The 15,823-nt window shown below is 37.1% G+C and overlaps 1 long non-coding RNA gene across 1 annotated transcript; it reads left to right on the top strand.

The window, feature by feature from the left end:
- Positions 1 to 1,638: 1,638 nt before the first annotated feature.
- On the top strand, positions 1,639 to 15,285 carry LOC115414252 (uncharacterized). Its single transcript, XR_003934591.1, has 3 exons — positions 1,639 to 1,649; positions 7,769 to 7,775; positions 15,185 to 15,285. It is a non-coding gene; the product is annotated as an uncharacterized LOC115414252 (long non-coding RNA).
- Positions 15,286 to 15,823: the final 538 nt, after the last annotated feature.

The following is a 15,823-nucleotide window of genomic DNA, read 5'->3' as shown; positions in this document are numbered from 1 at the left end:
TGAAAAGATTTCGGTGGCCAAAGGTCAAGGTTGTTGTGACCTCCTGCTGGCTCATGGTACAATTTGAGGGAATTTCACACCAACATCCCCTTGGAGTAATGGAGTTAAGTAAAGGTTAAAGGTCAAGTTAGCTAAATAAATAATCACTGCAAAAGTTGCAAGTGATTGAAAGAACTCCATGACCACTCTTTAGTGCAAGTGGACACTCAACGGATGGGATTTAGTTTTTATGTTGATGAAAATATTTTTACACGTATTTCAATAAAAATAAAATGTGTTTTTACTGGTAGCTTTGGTTTTAGTTTTTCTTTTTTTTTTTTTACAACATTCTTTTTATTGGAATCAGGGTAAAAAAAAAAAAAAAAAAAAAAAAACTAGAAGTACTCGGAGAGCGCAGACCTCCACCAAGGCAGATCGGTGCCCTGGATTTGGATGAAAATTTCAGGAAATGTTGATACTGGCACAAGGAACAAATAATTACATTTTGGTGGTGATCAGGGGTGGGAGGGCCACTGATCTGCCTTGGCGGAGGTCTGCGCTGTCTTTTCTAGAAAAGCACTCGTAGAGCGCAGACCTCCGCCAAGGCAGATCAGTGGTGCCCTCACCCCTGATCACCACCAAAATTTAATCATTTGTTCCTTGTGCCAGTATCAGCATTTCCTGAAAATTTCATCCAAATCCATCCATAACGTTTTGAGTTATCTTGCACACAGTTAGACAGACAGAAAGACAGACAAACAAACAGACAAACCAACGCCGACAAAAACATAACCTCCTTGGCGGAGGTAAAAAAAAAAAAAAAAAAAGTGACAGTCATACAAGAAAAAAAAACAATGCTTTTGGATCTTCTACATAACATAAATACAATTCCCACCCCACCCTACAAATTCCTAGGTAATTGGTTTTAGTTTTTGTCTTTATTTTAACTATGATAATCGTGGAACAAGACAAGGGTGTGAAATATTCAGACACAGATAGGGAGGCAGAAAAAACAGTGTAGACAGACCAGGGTCTATAGAGTCAGTAATGAGGGACATGGGATTCATCAAACTGAGTCGGACTACAGCTCTTTATACCACTACATCCACCTCTACTGTACAAATGGAGATTCGGATGGTGTCGCTGAAGGTTTTAGGACTCAGATGAGACTGATTTTCTGCAGAAGGCTGATTATGTGCACTATTAAGGTGGAGGATGTACCTAGATGTTCATTTTGGGTGCAGCAAAGCACCACGCTGTAAATGTCACCCACACAATTGTTTCTGTTCTGATTTCTGCGCCGTCTCGTCTGATCTCTACCTCCGTCATGAATAGCCTCACTTTTATTTCTTTTGTTCGCGTACCATAGTGAAAATGTGCTTTCAAAAGACTTCATTAAATGTATTTGTCCAATCTAAACAGTGTTTAATATTAATTTCAGCCTCACATGGAATGACTATGATGACCGTCATGTAATCTGATCCAGACCAAATGAACAAATAAAAGCCTTTTTACAGAACGCCGCAACTCAATTAGGCCTTTTAACCGAACCACTGCAAATAAATCACTTTGTTGATCAATGTCTTCAATAATTAAATGCTGGGCAATAGCTTTTCTGTTTGGCTGCTGTCAATACTGCTGAAATTTATTTCTCTCCAGCTGTACAGGAAGTCAATTTTTACAACCCTTCGATTTTCGACTGTGAAAGCAAATAATTTGAATGCAGCAGCGAGGAGGGAATTAAACAGTACGCTGCGTAACTGTGGACTGTGATGTCTTTACAGGGTTTGTTTTTTTTTTTACTTTTTTTTTTTTTTTGGTGCAACGTTAATCAATAGCTAAATTTGGATATACCCAGCAGTCCTAAACCACATACACCACACGCTGGAAGAGTCTGCGCACAATGCCCGGCACTCTGCACAACATATGAATATGATATAAGCATACAGTAGTGGTACTATCCACAGTAGTAAACTAACATGATGAAATACATCCACTGAAAGCATTTCAAAAAGTTTTCTGCAAGGGTCTGATTGTGTCTCATGCTGTAGTCTCCCTCTGGACAGGACTGTATATCATTATTTTCTCCTAACCTCGGGCTATTTACTACACTTTACACTGACGAAATAACTTACTTTCAATCGGCAACCCTTGGCCTCTTTGTAAGGTAATTTCCCTTGCTGAGAACGAAGCAACCAGAGGAGGAAGCAAAGGGACAAATTATCCTCAGTGTCTAGACGGGTACATGGGCAACAACAAAGACTAACCTCTACAGAGCTGAGATCTGAAGCAAAGACAGGCACACAGTCAAATCTCAAGGCTGCAACCAGAGGTTTACACAAAGTCTACGCAATCTACAGTATCTGTTACTGTGCTAAAGCAAATAATCACAACAAACAGAAATAAATAATGAAGTTGTCAAGCGATGGAAGGAGGAGTACACGGGGAACATAAATCATGCAAGTATCACAATGTAGCACCTCCTTCAACACCGTTCCCTAGGGAGGGGTCTGGGCAGACTAAGATCCTGGACTCTCTCACAGCTATGTAAATCATACCTGCCCTACTAGACCCTCCAGCAGACCCCAACAGCCCCCTCCAGACACTAGTCACAGCTCCCCTGCTCAACTGTTAATTCAACCCAGAAATCACTACAGAGCCACAGATCCAGTGGCTCCAAACCTAAGTCTCAGAGGAAGTGCTCTAACCCGAGCCACAAAGCCCCCAGACCCCCTAACCTCACCTACGCTGCTGCCTCAAGCCTTATACTTTAAGCTGCTGTAGTTTCATGGTCTTACTAGCATCTATGGTCAAATCCTGTAAGTTCCAGGCCAGTCTTCAATACATCCTTATACATAAACAACAGAATAGGTTGATTTAAAAAATGAATTCCAACACACATCCAAAAACAATATTAAGGATGAAGTTATTATTTGTAAAATAAGTGATGCATTTACAAAAACAATTTAGTTATGATAAGGGAAAGATCTCAGTTAAGGCTAAAATTCGAGTTATATGACAAAATCAAACCGCAATGTCAGCTTAGCAGTTTTATTTATAGGTTTGGCAACTTTCCAGTCTACTCTGGCAACTTTGTTTTTCAAAAAGCACTAAGAACCATATTTAGCTACTTCTGAAAATCTGTTTAGAAATTTTAGCAACTTGTGTCATCTAAAGTGTCTCAAATGCTAACGTGTATTTTCCCTTCAAATAATACAAACAATGATTTTCTCAGTCACAACAATAGAATAAATTAGTCATAACCCTATATTATAAAAGGGAAGTAGACTCTGTGTGGGTGTCTCAGGCATCACACAAAATCTGTAAAGAGCTGACTGCTTCAGTTTGTCATACTTACGTATTTTTGGTCAAGGAACAGACTAGGGAAAACGGCAAGTTGATAGGACCAACATTTTGGGAGATATTAGTAATTGTGGAATACATTTGCCTCCCAATGGCCAATCACATTGCTATGCTCACAATCATAGACTCATCATTGAAGTTGGTTACTTAGCAACAGATAAACTATAGGGCCACGTTGCCATGGTGTCAGATTTCATGTACAGAAACAGACATGCCAGCTGAGAGGTTATTCAACTGAAAATACCAGTGGAATTTACCAAGAAAGTAAAGAAAGTAAAGGAAAGAACTGGATCAGAGGATCTAGAACCCATGGTTCCCCTCGGGTCAATGCACTAGTTGTTTAATCATTCAATTGTTGTTAAAGATAAATAAATAAATAAATAAATAAATACCTGATTGCTAATTTTTAAAATATTGTACAGTAGAAATTACAGACACATAAAACAAATCTAAACTAAAAAATTCCAGATTTATCACAAGGATGGCCAATTCAGTAGACTATGCTTCAGTAGAATATGCTATTACATCACTTCGTCATTCCTCAAATTTCACAAACAAATTGACTTGGATGTTGTAACGTCCCCAAGCAGTGTTTTAAGGTTTTCAAGAATAATAATTTTTAACGTCTGTTACTCTTCGCCATACCCTCTTTTTAAGGAAGAAGACAATTTAATGATGTAACCTGACCATAGTTGGTCTGTGTTTTCACTTTTTGACATACACTTGCCACATGTCCACTACAGGTTGCATACATTACTAAACTTAACCTTTTTTTTTATCATTTCTAGTAGAGTCAGGCCACCAATCTCATGATTTTTTTTTTTTTTTTGCTTTGTTTTTTTCTCATGATTTTTTACATTTCAGATACATTTATCGTGGTTATTTGTTTTCAAAGTATTGTTTGTGTCATTACATACTTTCAGGCAGAACATTCGCTTCAGCCGCCCCCACCCTATGGAACCCTATGGAAGTCACTCCCACAAAATATCAGGAACTTGGACTCAATGCAAAACTTCAAATCACTATTCAACGCTTACCTGTTCAAACTTGCATTTTCTAGAGCCCCTTTGTTTTTTTGTTTTGTTTGTTTGTGAAGTGTCTTTGAGTGTCCAAAAAAGCGCCATATAAGTGTGATGTATCATTATTATTATTATTATTATTATTATTATTATTATTATTATTATTATTGTTGTTGTTGTTGTTTTGCAGAAAAAAATAGCAGATCCGTTCGTTGTTGCTAATAGCTCACCTGTGCTGTATGAAAAATTATAGGTAATGAACTGAAGAATAAAGTGTGCTGCTTAGCTTCTGTTAAATCAACATTATATGAAATAAAGTATGAGAAGTTTTGCAACCCTAATGTATAGATACTAATAGATTTCATTCATAGGCGTGTATTTCACATTTTCTTGTTATTTGTGTAAAGGACTTCTCCAATCCTGCTAAACAACAGACAATACATAATGATTTTAATACCAAATCCACTTTAAGATTAAAAAAGAATGATGATGAAAAATGGCGTTGTTGTGTAGTTGGAGTAAGAGAGAGAAGAGTTAAAGGTTTAGTTTCTGAGGCCATATTTGATCCTTCCAGACACTTCATTGGGAGCCCAGCAGGGGAAAAAAAAGAGCTGTTGATGGAATGCAGCCATTTGGTTGACCCTGTGGCCGTCTCAGGGAGGAAGGCCGGAGACAGGTAGATATATGGCCAGTTTGTTATTGTGAATTCCAGATCCTGTGATTATCTTCAACTCTCTCAACCTTCTGGAGTTTTTAATCTGGGGATTTCTGAGACAGTTCACTCGCAGTCGCTGACGTCGCATCGCACTCACCTTTCTCTGACCCTCCCCACCACCCCCCCACACAGCCCCCCCCCCCCCCCACACACACACACACACACATACTTTTTTACTCTTTCCTACTCTAATACACAAACACACACAAGCTGCAGGATTCCCTATTTAGGAAAAAAGAAAAAAAAGGAAGAAAAAGAGTACTTTACAGATTCCAGGGCTAGGGTCAGGTTTCGTTTTAATGTCCGTTTGCATGTGGATGGGGGTTGTGGGAGCGGGTGGTTGAGGAAGAACTGGGGTTAGTGTGGAAGGGTGTGGGGTTAGCGGGAGTTCCCCGTGGCAGCCGTCCATTCTGCACATACAATCCCGCTGATGTCACACACACACTCACAGCTACTTGCAAGCTCGCGGACACGAAGCCGCTTCTTTTTTTTTTTTTTTTTTTTTTTTTTTTTTTTTAATGCCACCGAAGTCGTGCTGATGGGAAATTTAAAATACCTTTAGATGTAAAAGATGGTGATAGACAAGACAAACAGGAGACCCCTGATAGCAGAGACTTCTAGACAAAAGGAATCAAGTTTCTGCGCCTTTGCTCTAAACGAGAGGCGACTGATTGAAACCAGATAAGGTTCAAATGGAACTGTTAGGTCCAGTAATGAGATTCCCCGAGCGTATGTTTGGATTAGGTGATTACAGGCCTTGCTTTCCTCCTCGCAGTCACTCACACATGCACAGCGACACACATCAACGCATGACGCCGCGCACACACACACACCAACGCTACAGAGCATTAGGCTATCAAGAGGGTAAGAGTTCATGAAAATGGTGGAATACAACTCTGTCTTCCTGTCTCTATACTTTTATGGGGAGGTGTAGCAGGACAAAAGGAAAATGGGTTATGAAAATAGACACAGCTGGCAAAACCTAAACAATGGGCCAGCTGGTTCTTCTTGAAAGTAATGATCCTCGCGGCTTCGAGCAGACGTGACAGGGTCTGCTGAGTTACTGATAAAAGTGTGGAGAAGATTAAAAAAAAAAGAGGAGTAAAACCCAACAGAATGTGCATGTCAGACAGACACCTGCGCATGTGGAGTCAGATTTAGGACACAAGCTGTTTGAGGTTCAAAGGTACCACTTAGTATGAAATAAGACGATCTTTATAGAACAATCACTACTGTTTGATTATTAGGTTAACCCGCTCGTTAGTTGCTTTTCCATTCATCCTCAAATTGCGCAAATATACCTTGCGCATAAAAATTTACCTCATGGAAAATTTCGCCAAAAGTCTCATTTTTCGATTAAAAGTTTTTGCGCTGGCAAGAGGTGGTTTTTCAGGCGTAGCGCAAATGGTATATCACGCAAAACTGCAATGGAAAGACCTTTTTTCGCAACTAGAGTCAGGTGAATTAAAAAAACGAATGTTGACGAACGTTACAACAAGCGAAGAAGAAGAAGAAACATGTCGCGGTATGTGTGGACACACCAGGAAACCCAATCATTTTTTAATTTAGTATGAGATAGAGGGGTAATATATGATAATAATAATGAATATATCTGTAAATCAACAGCATATTTACGTTCGTCACCATGTTTATGGAATGACTTCTTGTGTCATCTCATGATAATAAATAAATTGTCACATTTGTGATTTAACGGAAAAAACGACATTACGCACCTCTGTTTTTTTGACATTCTGTTTTTTCGATATTCTTTTTGTGCATGTATGTAAAAATAAATAAAAAGGCGACTTACATACATTAAAAAAATACTAGAATATTTCATTTGAATGGCTAAAGTTATTAAATTTTAGTAAATATCGGTAGTTTTGCATAGATGTCCAATGGAAAAGTGACTATTGAAATACTCTGAAATTCCAAATTTCAACCTATCTGTGTTTTTGGAAATCGTCGTATCCCTCCTCTTGCCCTAAAACATCTGAGCAGCACTTGCTAAAAAGTAAACACATGCAATAAAACAACTGTAATGAGGTCATAAACCGACAAAAATCACTCATATTCACTATTTACAGCTTAAAAATGTCTATAAAATCTGTCTGAATCACTATATAATGTTATAAAAACCAACATGCTTCTTGGATCTCACTGAGGCACAGGATCAGCCCCATATTTGATGTTTGTGGAAATTACCAAAAATAGTCACTTGCCTAATAAAAGGTTAATTGGGTTGTAAACACTCTCGTAATCATTCAGAACTTGTTAGAAATAATGACTTTGTTGCCAAAAAGTGCACTCACATGTACTTGTAACATGAAAGTCTCATTTACACGTAAATGCTTACATGAGGTGTGTGTAGGAGTGTGCTTTGTGCTAGATTATAATAATTATGAGCATATAGAAGTCTTTTTTTTCTTATCAGTGCTGAAATAAACATGAATGACTAAAATCTAATTTAAAAGAAAATAAAAAGAAATAGAATATAAATGGAAGAAAAGGTTTTTTTTTAGCACAGTGTGTAGAGAAGCAGCTAGTATCTACACTGTCGATACTAATGATGATAGACTTTAAAGTAAGGAATATGTGATGTAGAATTCAGTGGGTACTGTCATTTAATTTCATGCAACATTTTAATGATGTAAAAATGTGTTTTCATGTAAGATAATATTACCCAGCATAGAAGACAGGTGAGAAATGAGCGTTAAATAATGATATCTCACATGAGAATGCATTGAGAAACATGCTGCCCCACTGAAACTGTGAAGTTAACCTTTGACCTTCATATATATGAAATGGCATCACTTCATCCTGTTACATAGATGTGTGAAAATTGGTCTTAATTAGCATGTACTACATACATTTCTAAATTATTATTATTATTATTATTATTATTATTATTATTATTATTATTATTATTATATGTTGTGTTTTTGTGAGGTTGACCTTTAATCAGTTCATCCTTGAGTTTAAATAATGTATAAATTTAAAGTCATTCAGTCAAGATGTGAGGATAGACTCTCAGACAAACATCCTAAACAAAGTAAATGTGTTGATGCATCTAATAAACCACTGTATCTCAGCAAATCAGGTAAATGTGTCCTGTGTAACATTCACATGTGCTGGTGTTCTTATGTGAGGTTTGTGTAGGAGAGTCTATCATCAGTGAAAGTTTGATTTCTATTTGTGAATCTAACCCAATTAGAATCACTGAAGGTTTTATTTTTCTTTTTATAAATGGGAATGACTCTTTACTAAATAATTGGCTGACTAATAAAGTGATAAGTTATCTAGCAACTGGCAAGGTCTGAGATGTACAGAATAAATAGAAAAACAGAGGTGGTGTCACCAAAAATTGTGTTAGAATTTACAACATAATTAACAACATAATTATTTATTATAAATCTGTTACGGTGTAGTCCTGTTGTAAAGTGGTACTGGTTCAAATGATCTTCCTTTGGTGCTTGTATGCAAAAATAAATAAAAAGGCTACTTACATACGTTAAAAAAAAAACAAAAAAACTAGAATATTTGATTTGAATGGCTATAAATCTTTTATTCTATCAGTGTGAACGTGCACTCGGCTGCACGGCAAAGTATATTGACATACGTTGAAAGTTTGTAGGCTTAAGCATTCCGAGAAAAAAAGACGGCGTGCATAATTAGGTGATGTTTCCATTTTTTAACTGCTGGGACAACACTGTCAGAGAAGCTTGCAGCAGCTCACTTCAATAACAGTGTGTGTGTGTGTGCGTGTGTGTGTGTGTGTGTGTGTGTGTGTGCATTGTTCTTTTGAAAAGTTTGTCACACTGACAGCGTCACCGGGGTTTTTGACATCGCCTGTCATGCTGAAGATCTCTGCTGCCTCTGTTGCTGTCACTCCTTATCAGCACTCATTTCTTAAGTTTATGCTTGCAAATATTCAAAAACCATATTACCATACCTACCGCTGCCAGGGGGCAGAAATGAAAGGAGGCAATAATCTCTCTCTTTCTTTATCTGCAAGCTATCCTTCAGCAAAGTATTCAGCGCTAGGAATTTTCAGCAGGCTTATATGAGTGAGAAGGATATTAATGTTTTGATTGTCATCTTTTTTTTTTCCCAAAAAGATCCAGCCTGTGTTCTCTATGGCAAACACTCTAAAGTTATTCTTTTTTAATACTCCTCTAAATTATTCTATTTTACCTCAGGTTAAATGGCAATGTCACAAAAGAGCGTATATAAATTTATTAAATACAGCACACAATAGTTTGGGGAATGTGGGGGCGGCTTACATGCACATTTAATTGCATTACAAGACAAACACTTAGCACCATAATGCAGAATCACAGCAGAACAATTTCACAGTGCTTTTGCACAAAAACATGCTGCCTGGCATGCATTTTGGCATATCCATCACAATACTCCTATCTGCAAGGTGCAGGGTAACCTGATTTAAGGGCAACTTATTGGATTTGTGGGAGGGACTGAGAGGGGTGGAAGGGAGAAAAGAAAAACAAAAGGGAAGGATTAATCACGATGCAGCGGCATGACAGTGCCTACAAAAGCGGCCATGAAACAGTTGCTTGACGAGAGAATGATTGCAGGATCTGCAAGTAACCGGCTGCCACCGGCGATGTTCTTCCTCCAACTCAACTTGTCAGGTGTAATCATTTTGTTAAGCTTAATGTTTTATGCAAATGCACTTGGGGAGAGTTTTGTCAGGGGGCTGGTTGTTGTTTTTGTGTTCCTCTGTTGTGTGTGGGTATGTATTGTGGTTAAATGTGTGTGTGTGAGGGTGGGTTGGTGGTGGTGGTGGTGGTGTTGGTGGTGGTGGTGGGGGAGGTATGTATTTGGCGGTGTGTGCGTGTGTGTGGTATTGTTTTTTAAGCACTCTGAAAATATTTGCATTCCTCTGAACCCTGCCTGTGTTGCCCTGATTATTTCCTGTATGCATCAGGGTTTTCTCTCATGGAGATCACACGGCTCAAGTCACATCACACGCCGCCTGAAGAGGAGGGAGTCGCTGCTCACCAGAGCCTGCCTCCTCTAGTCTGCCATGTTTCAATAAGGGGAGCATAAAAGAATCGATGAGAGGAGCCGAGGAGAGGAGAGATTTTCCAAGTATTGACGCCAAACCCAATGTATCGGCATGGTCTCATTATGATATATAGAAGCCTTTGACTCTTGGTGTGTTTTGCACTTTGACGGAAAGCCAAGGTGACCAAGAAAACTCCGACGATCGTTCCATTTGTCCGTTCGATTACCGAGTCGATATCAGTCAATCGTCCAATTTTTTTCTGTCTAATATATTGCACTAAGTTTTTCCAATGCTCCATATAGATAAAGTGAACCGGTCTACAGAGTTTAGGTATAAATAACATTAACTAGGTTAGCAGAATAAAATGTCACCAGTGATTGTGCAAATCATGAATAATATCAGTATTTTAGAACCCAAAAAATTAAACCATTAAAGTGTTATAACTGGTTATAGCACTTTCCAATCATGTCTCTCTAATAACATGCATGTTATTTTTTTTACATTTAGCTTAAGACCACGGATAGTCTTGGTTTAGTCTTGGACTAGGGTTGTCATCCTTTATTTTCTAAATAGACATTTTTGCTTAGAAACACCTCTTTTAGGTCCTTTAAATCAAACTCCAATCCAATCCAATTTTATTTATAAAGCACTTCAAAACAACCCCAGTGGACCAAGTACTGTACAGAAGACTAAAAGCACAAGAGAAATTAATAAAAGCATTAAAAAAAAAAATGCAGGTACGACGGGATTTTCCGCCTCAGTTAACTGAATAATAGAATTAAAATAGTACTTGTTTACATTTTACCCCAAAGTAGACAATCTGCAGTGGATTATTTATGATTAACTGTTACTTTATCTTTTCATTTTCATTAAAATTACACTAAATTTCTGGGACTTATGGAAGTGCAATAAGTTTTCTTTCAAGCTGTAGTGGGTGCTACAGTATACAAGAAAACGGACTATATAATGAAACCCACAAATCCACATGTGTAGGCGAAGTTAGACATTGAGTAGCTATAAAAAGCCATGCAGGCCTAGTTCGAGTCCTCCTGGTGTTTGTGCAAATTAAATGAAAAGCCCTTGTGTAACGTACATGATACACGTTTAGCTAAAAAGAAACAATGCTTTCATCTGGTGTGTAGGCTTTACTGTACATTTCCACAATTGCATAATATACGAATCACTTTAGACCTATAAAATGAAAAAGCATAATTATTCATTTCCGTATTTGACAATGGGAGTTTATTACAGAGACGATAAAGAAGTACATGTGGTCCAGGACTGAGTTTGGGAAAGATACCAAAGCTTGGTTTGACCATCCTGTTTTGTTTGGGTCCAACTTGACCTATTTCGAGTAAATAAATAAATATTTCACAAACATTGTTATATATTTTATGTCTTCTTAAAATTGGAACAAGGCTTAAAATCAGCTATATAAACACAGTAAAAAAAAAAAAAAACTATGGTTATCGTTTCATCAGATTCTGAAGGTCTGGATTGTTGACCTTCAGCGTGTGGGTGGTTCTGTGGCTTCGACTCTTGTATGTGTTGGGTTTGATCCACGAAACTTCCTAGAATGTTTTATTGTTGCATGCCATGTTCTTTGTGGAACAGATTTTACTTATTTTTGATGGTTTGATGAATTGATTCGATGAGATATGGCCTTTTTGGACCCTCAAAATAAAAAGCAAAATACATTTTAACAACAGGTAGCATGTTACTTATGAAAATAAATGCCTAAAATACATGTATGTTTCACACAATTGGTGGAGTAATACAGTAGTGATGTTATCTGTTATCAATCTGATGTTGAGTACAATTCAGGCTGGTATCAACGATATCGATCCGATACCGATACTTTGCACAAATACACTTAATCAATCAAATACAGTGAATGGAGACACTTGCTTCATGTTCAGTTAATGATATCTTTGCTGAAAAAGTCAGGGTTTTTTTTTCAGATTTCTCTGTTTCTGATTAATAATACTCAATTTCGATGTGAGCTTTTGTGAACATCTACATGATCAGTGAATTAAATATAATTAAATACTTGATTTTCACTGAAAATTTGAAAAACAGAATAATTTTACAATAAATGGTGATAAATCACTCAAGAAAGGTTAAATAGAGAGAAACATTCATTTGGGAAATGCCATAAATGTGTTAACATCGAAAATTCATGAAACTTCAACACTTCAACAAAAGCATCCAACATCGACACTTTCCGTCATTCACAAGTTTTTGTTGAGAGACAATAGCATATTTACTGTTTTCCCTTTTAGTCTGATATGTTTTTTGCTCAGTTCAGACTGAGTGAGTCAGAGTTGACTGAGTGAGAAGCATGATGCACTACACACTTACCCTGGCGGAAGAAGAAGTAGTTCCCACCAATCACATATCATTTGGACCAGATCCCAATAGTTCAGCAACTTTCCACTGTGTTTTTGATATACAGTCGTGGAAAAAAAAATTATTAGACCACCCTTGTTTTCTTCAATTTCTTGTTCATTTTAATGCCTGGTACAACTAAAGGTACATTTGTTTGGACAAATACAATCATGACAACAAAAATAGCTCATAAGAATTTAATTTCAGAGCTGATATCCAGACATTTTCCATGTTTTCTTGATAATAACCAAAATCACTTCAGTTCTTACATCAGTATCTATGGCATTGTACTGACAAAAACAGTGCTTTTAGGCATTCCATGTTTCCTTTTCTGTCTGTTTTAGTCACATGATACACACAGGAGTTAGTACTGGATTGCGTAACCATTGTTTTTGATGACTTTTGATGGTTTAATAATTTTTTATGCGACTATATATTACCACAAATGACTGAAATATCAAAAATATTGATATTTTGAATTGTGAATCGATTCTAGAATGTAAAGATCTGGTATCAGAGATATCGATATTTCAGTATCAATCCGCACATCACTATAATATAAAAAAAGTCCAAAAAGATAAGATAAAAATGTAGTTATTAATATGTAAAATGAGTTGAAATCTAAATTAAAATGCTTTAAAATTGTAGATGATCAATTACATTGAGATTATACATATCCATATTTTGCACAAAGGTGTAATTCTAACATTTTTTTCTCGTGACTGGGTGGGTAAATATCTATCATTATTAATAAGAAAGCCATCCTATGAGCCTCAGTGGAGCAGACAGATATAAACATCCAGCCACACTAAACCCCTGAAATCAGAAAATGTTACATCCATAAATATCCACGGAAATCATCTTTAAAAGCCAGCAGAGGGAGGAGAAATGCATTGGCACGGACCAAACCTAACATGGCCCTCAGGTCCTCTTTATGAACTTGCGCCTTTTTGTACTTTTATTGAGCTATATCATTTTTTATGGTTCATCATCATCATCAGAGGATCTCATGTGAGAATCAAAGTCTAATGTCAGTGTTGAGGGAAGAAAGCAGTCAGGCTGAATGCGGTCTTAGCCTGGGGTTTCATTTTCAATCGTCCTTTTTTTTTTTTTCACACGTGCCTTAATTCGCTGCCAGATGCAATAAAACGGATGTAGCCTGTGGAAAGCGGGGTGGCTGTCTTATCTACAAGATGATATTCACTGCCTTGCCTTCTTTTTTATCACCTTTAAAACTCCCTGGTACTTTAATACAGCGCAGAGCAGGTTCACTCCTCGCTTTTCAGTCACTCAAAGACATAAGAGACAGATTGAAATTCATCTACACATCTCACACACTTCAGCTCCTCCAATGAAATTTGACAAATTGCTCATTTTAATTCCCCGAAGAGTGTGCCCCTCAGCTTTTCACTCTTTAAGTTTAGCTTACATCTTATTCATCATCGTCTCGAATTGAAACTATTTTGGATGGGAAGTTTAATGTTGATGATTCGTGACTTTGAAAATTATTTTTGTCTCCGAAAGGGGGAAAAAACTGTGTGAACTTTAACCCCTGGTTCCGTTGTGTTTCTCCCAAGTGCATACAAGTCAGAGTGAAAAAATTTAAGGGTCTTGTTTAAGCTGACATGACCTACAAACAGGGAGTAATAGCAGGGAATGAGAGGAAGGGTGAAATATGAATCCCCCCCCTTTTTTAGTTGAACTGCTATTTTCCATTAGAATACATTAACAGACATTTCCAACAATGAACATAAAACTCCATCAACATCAGACTGTTCTGAATAAAGGACTTAACCCTTTATAGGACACTCAGAGAAATACTCTGAAATTCAAAATGTCAACCTTAGTGTGTTATTGGAAGACATAACAAGACTTTATTACTTTTGTGAAATTTTTCAATTTTTTTTTTATTGTCTTGTAGAAAATCAAGGTCAGTGAAGTTACCATATTTGGTTCCAAAAAAAAAAAAAAAAATCCAAGAAGGGTATATGAAAAATACAAGAAAAACACATGTAAGGTGAAAGGAACATGCATTTTAGAACATTAGAACAATATGAGTGTGGATACACACACCTGTCAACATATACAGTCGAGGAAAAAATTATTAGACCATCAAAAGTCATCAAAAACAATGGTTATGCAATCAAGTACTAACTCCTGTGTGTATCATGTGACTAAAACAGACAGAAAAGAAAACATGGAATGCCTGAAAGCACTGTTTTTGTCAGTACAATGCCATAGATATTGATGTAAGAACTGAAGCAATTTTAGTTATTATGAAGAAAACATGGAAAATGGATAGATATCAGCTCTGAAATTAAATTCTTATGAGCTATTTTTGTTGTTATCATTATATTTGTCCAAACAAATGTACCTTTAGTTATACCAGGCATTAAAATGACCAAGAAACTGAAGAAAACAAGGGGTGGTCTAATATTTTTTTCCATGACAGTACACTTTGAACATCATTATTTAGGCCCAGTTTCACTCTTGGGTGAAAATGACAAAATATTTTATCAGATGTGTCTTTCGTTTAGACGGCAACAGCGTTTTAGGGGTTTGAAATGCAAAAAAAGTGAAACCAACTTCCAGAGTGGAAATCTTAAAAATGCTCCACTCTCACGTCACTGTCTAAAGGGTTAAAAACGCAAAAAAACGTTGCATAGATTTCACATTACAAGCACGCACCAGTACAGGAATACAACAACATGTCGGATTATTTCCCTGCGATGGACCTTCACGTTGCCCTAGCCGCTCTAATTTATATCCAAGAATCATTTCGGCAATTGTCATGAATCTTTATAGAAAGTAGTGTTCTGTTTCCTGTTTTGTAACTGAATTTTGGGCTAGGAGAGAACAGGAAGAGAAGTGGAAAAGTTCTACACAGGTGCTTGGTCTTGGTGGTGATGATGCCACCTAGCCACCTAGCCTGCATACGACAACGATAAATAGGAAATTTCACACACTTTTGCGTCTCCGTCTGCATACAGAATTTCCCCCCAAAAAAATGCATGTCTAAGCACAGAATAAAAGTGGGAATGCAACACCACTTTTGTTTTTTCGGTTCAGATCGTTACCGTCTAAACGTTGCCTTACATTAGTACCATTACTTCATGGTACCTAAAAAAGCAGGTACACTCACTGTTCATGCAGAGGTGGACCTTACAGACCCTGTAGACCACATTGGACCTGAGATTGGGGATTCACTGTCCTCACTGGAACTATTGCTGTCACTAGTCGCTTTTCCATTGACCCTAAAACTGCGCGAATATAACTTGTGCATAAAAATGTACCTAATGGATAAATGACAATTTTGCCAAAACCCTTGTT

Source organism: Sphaeramia orbicularis, chromosome 22 (genome assembly GCF_902148855.1).
Source record: "Sphaeramia orbicularis chromosome 22, fSphaOr1.1, whole genome shotgun sequence".
NCBI classification, from domain to species: Eukaryota; Metazoa; Chordata; class Actinopteri; order Kurtiformes; family Apogonidae; genus Sphaeramia; species Sphaeramia orbicularis.
This window is presented reverse-complemented; position numbering and strand designations above follow the sequence as displayed.